Genomic DNA, 5,445 nt, shown 5'->3' on the forward strand with positions numbered 1-5,445 from the left:
TGAGATTTCCCAAAAGGAATTATTGCATTCGAAAATGTTTTTGACCACTTAAAACAATAAAATCTCCATTTAAAAAAGCATGGGATTTTCTCGGTTTCACAGAAATATTTTGAAAATCACGAAATGGGCAATTTGGACCACAATTAGGTAAATTTCATCAAGTTTGGGTAAATTGGAACATTTTTGGGGTTAAATTGTTACAATTTTTAGGTGAAATAAGGAAAAAAATCTTATTTATGTTTTATGTAGTCAAAAACATTTTCGATTGCCATGGCAAATCGAATGGGTAGTGCGACGTCTCCTTTTGGGAAATTTCATATCTCAAATAGGTCTAAATTACGGCCGACTTTGAAAGAAATCGGCAATAAAAACCTCGGGTACTCTCCTTTTAAGTGATGCTGCCAAGTCCCTATTGTTTTGGTCGTGCGTTGTCGTATCGTAGTACATGTCTCCTGTTTCTCAAATTCAACCCGCTCTCTTACTCGCTTACTTTCTAACAATTGTTAGAACAAGCTAAAATTCATTTTTTATTTAGTAGTCGTTGGAAATAAATTGGAGATGCAAGGGCCAAGTCATCAAGCGAGCTATAGTCAACGTGGCCTTAGGGTCATTGAAGAAAAATACCGAAACTTTCCTCCTCGCAAGGTACTTTAAATTCAAATTTGCCCGAATATTTCGATGGCAAGCGGTTCAAGTAGCTCCCTGGCCGCCGTATCGGTACATTTCCGGAAAAGTAATATTATCCGATTCAGCAAAGGGTTCAGATAAAAATAAAAAATTCTTTTGAATAATAATATTAGTAGGATTTTGTTGTGCCTGGCTTCAAATAGGTTCGAACTAGTTAGGGGTTTCTCCTTCGTAGTAGGTTTTATAGTTACGAAAAGGCAAACGAGATGTACAGAGACACCATGAATTAGCTATTTCAAGAAATATTTTGAAACGTGATAAAACTTGATATATCTCAAAAATAACTTGCAATTTTCGGATAAAAAGCCTCTAGAAAAAGCCGTATTTTGGTGGAAATTGGCCCTTTGATTGCATTTTACAGAAGATCTGTTCAACCAAATTCCACAAAACTTTAAATTTATGTATAGCATAATTCTATACACGCTTTGCAAAAAGATATTCAGTGGAATTTCATGTAGGGAACATTTGGCCCTCTGGTGGCAGGTTGCGAAATATAATTTATATTTTCAAACACAACTTAAAACAACATTTTAAAATATATATACATTAATTATACTGAGTTTGTATTTAATTTTGTCACTAAAAAGTCGGTTTCGAAACACGGTGCATACCCAGAGGGAGCCGTCGTTGTTTCAAAGATGATTCCGGCACCCCGTTAATTCTCTATAGGGTATGCAACGCTTACAAACCATATGGGAAATGTGCAGCCCGTGGTTAGGAACTATCGGAAGGGACGGTAGTCCCTATGCAAGGTCCGGGTATAGAGCACCTACCCGAGCACTTGCTATATTATCTCGAGTCAGAATGAAGCCGATTATACCCCCTCGTATCTCAAAAACTATAAGTCGTATCGAAACAAGTGATGCATCGTTTGAAAGGTTACACGAGACAAACATATACGAATCCCATCGAACAGGGTTGACGCGACGTTTCGTAGGAATGGGGCAAATTTAGGCTTAATTTTCTTCATCTTCCATCTTCTCCTCGCAGATCGCTCTAGAGCAAAAACGACCGACCCAATTTAAATGCAATTTCGTATACCGTTTTATATTAGGCTCCCATTGTGTCCTTCCAAAGTAGAAGTTTCTATCTCGTATAGTTCTGGAGCTACGGCGACAAATGTACAGTTCAGCGAGTCGGTAACGAAACCATGGAGAAATAAACACATAAGAAGTACTAAACCGGAGTGACCAGTGATTAAAAAAAAATAACGGTTTGAGGGTTGATTCTGGGTTAAAACGTGGCGCTGTGTTAATATATACATGCTATTTTTAAGAAAATATATTTATAAATGTTTGATACTAAAACGACAACTTCATTTTTTTAATAATCTATTATAAGGCGTAAAATCCACCCAAAAACTATTCGGTTAAAAATGGCAAGGTCCTTTAAAGAGAAACGTCACGTCCTATATTACTCTAAGCCACAAAAGTAGTGAAATCAAATAACGGGCAAGATCTGTAATTATATTCCCATAAACGTCATAAACTGGACTTATTTTTCGACAAGTGATGTGCTCTGAAGTAATATGCTAGACCTTGCGCGACCTAAGTGTTTTACTGAGTTAAAATCCTTTGTACTACCATAAAACATTTCAAAGAGAATGGCTACTATTAAAATCGCATTGTATCAAATACACCCGTTAAATAAATTGGTTTTAAAATTTCCAACGGTTCTTGGGATGTTCGCAAACCATTCTGGGAAAGAAAGAAATTATTGGCTGAAAATGCTATCTCTCACTCATGCACTAAAACGTATTTTCGGCTCGATGGCCGAAACAAGTTTTCTTAGCTTAGCTGTAACGATTCTAATGATACAGAATAAGTTAAATAATTTACCAAGTTCAGTAAAGAAAAAGGTCATGATAACATAAAACGTTTTCTTAAGAATGTATGAAGAGTGAACAAATTAAAAAATTTACAACGTAGCGGGCAAACATAAATATCAAGAATTAGTTCCTAAGAACGATGTACATGTAGATGGCAGCATCACCTAATCACGGGTACATTTCAACCTCCCGACTTTAAAGTTTTCTTTCGCTCTCGCAAAACGTGGCCCGGATGTTTATTTTTTTATAGGGGCATATATTGTTTGGATCGAAATATATTATCTACTCTGTTTAGATTTACTCTTTTACCTTAAAAGCATAGTAAGCGAGTTTCAATAACCAGAGTCAACATAACTTGGCAGTGGAATAAACGTAGGCACGTGTTTAATTCTTGTCTCGCTGAAAGTACCACCTTGACCAACCGAGACAAAATAAAATACTCGATAAATTTACTGAAACTGTCCGTACTAGTGGTACTCGAACCAGTGCCCGATTTACGTATGTGCTAAGTGTGCTGCAGCACAGGGCCTCGCGATTTGAAGGGGCCTCGCCTAGGTTAGGCTTCCATTCTCCTCCAAAAGGTTTTACATTAAATAATATAGCCTTGCCACCTACAAAATGTTTGTAGTAATTTGCACAATTTTCCCGGAACTGCATGATTTTCCTCTCCCCTCCTTGGTGAAGTTAGTTCATAGACTGGCTCGTAGTTTTTTGCCTTCGTTGTGCCGGCCACACAAATAAAATCGTCACTGAGGGAAGAACCAGTGTTGCCAATGTGTGGGATAAATTCCACATTGTGGGATATTTGGCGATTTTTTGGGCTGTGTGGGATAACGGGATTTTTAAGCGAAAATCATTGATTTGGTGGGATTTTTGGACTGAATTTTTGAAAAAGCCTATTTCCAGAAATTCATAAACAGAAAATATCAGACTTCTATAATCACAATAACAATAATATTAATTATCTAGCAATTTTAAAAATACTGCTCATTTAAGCGTACGTTTCAATCAAAGAAGATGGTAAAATGACTTAACAAAACATTTATTATAGATTTTTTTTATAAAAATTATTAGTAATTTTTATTTAATTTTTTTCCCGCGCTGGCCTACGAAACCTGAAAATATTTGGCATATTTTCCGCTGAGTTTTGGGAGGGGGCGTGGCTAAAAACGTGTAGGGTTTTGGCTGGAAATTTTGGAACTGGACTGTGGGATTTTCGCTCGTCAAACATTGGCAACACTGGGAAGAACTGCTTTCAAGGTTATTCCCTCGGAGTGACGAGTTGCGCTGTCAAAATTCCGCTCCTGGTACGTGACACTTTTCAAAATAAAAACAGTAGAAGTAAATTTGTTACATACGATTATTGAATATAAGATTTTAATTCCGCTGAGAAAATCACGAATAAGAAAAAGATCAATCTACAATCTTCACAAAAGGGCAAATCACAATTTAAACAAACCTTTGACAAGTTTTTTTATGTAGAAGTTTAAATCAAGCTTTATATGAATGCAATTCAAATGAATTTGTATTTGTATAAATATAAATATTAAAGTATTTCATATTATGATTGTCCGTTTAAATAATTGGTTTACATGTCAATTTATTTTACTTTTACAACATCAGTATGTAGTTAAAAAGTGTGCCCCACATACAATTTAATTCTGTAAAAAAAAACTTTGCACGCCGCACGACCACGATTAAAATAAATGTAATAACTTAAATCATCAAAATAACAATTTAAAAAAATATATAAAATTTAATAAGTCTTTTTAAACATTTTATTCGTCATTAGTCTCTCTGCATCAAACATTTTTATAAAAAGGTAGTTAGTGGTTCCAATTCTACCACACTTTGTGAAGATGGACGGATAAGTACATACATTTAGAAGGTGGACGATATTAAATTTTAATAACATATATGATATTGTGTAGATTATTCGGCTTATTCCCGGGGGTTCCCGGGTTAGCGCAATGTAGCTGAAATGTAACTGTTCAAATAATAAATAACTGATTCCTCCGAAACTGCTTATTTGATACCAAAGCTATTAAGTCTCCATTTATTTTTTTAAATTATATTTTTTTTTAAACAAATAATTATTTTTTAAATAATCGGTGCTTAATTTTAAGCAACGACATATTCTTCCTTAAATTGGCTTAGCGAAAGTAGCCACAGTAGTACATAACACGCGTTTTATAACGTTTGTCTCTACCTTTCTATATAATTGAGTTTTTTAAATATTATTACCATAAACGTATGCTAGTACTCAGATCCTACAAACATAGTTACACGGACAGTTATACGAATTTAAAAGAACTACATGATAAAATCACACACGCGACCATTTTAAATAGATTTGTAACCTTATGGGGGCCTCCATAAGTACTTTAAGCACAGGGCCTCCAGTAGTCTAAATCCGGCACTGACTCGAACATTTCTGTTCATTAACGATAGGTGGCGGTGCGACTATTGAAACTGGAAAAAGCAGACAAGTTGTTGACTTACTTCAGTCAACTACTTGTCTCAAGTTGTCTGCTTTATATAATTATGCTTTTAAGGTAAAAGAGTAAATTTAAACAGAGTAGATAATATATTTCGATCTAAACAATATATTTGATACAATGCGATTCTAATATTAGCCATTCTCTTTGAAATGTTTTATGGTTGTACAAAGGATTTTAACTCCGTAAAACACTTAGGACGCGCAAGGTCTAGCATATTACTTCAGAGCACATCACTTGTCGACAAATAGGTCCAGTTTATGACGTTTATGGGAATATAATTACAGATCTTGCCCGTTATTGGATTTCACGACGTTTATGGCCTAGAGTAATATAGGACGTGACGTTATTGTTTAAGGACCTTGCTATTTTTAACCGAATGATTTTTGGGTGGATAGAAATTTATAACAGGAAAATAAAAATTAAGTACCG

Source organism: Leiobunum rupestre, chromosome 2 (assembly GCF_980474605.1).
Source record: "Leiobunum rupestre chromosome 2, qqLeiRupe1.1.hap1, whole genome shotgun sequence".
Lineage (NCBI taxonomy): Eukaryota > Metazoa > Arthropoda > Arachnida > Opiliones > Sclerosomatidae > Leiobunum > Leiobunum rupestre.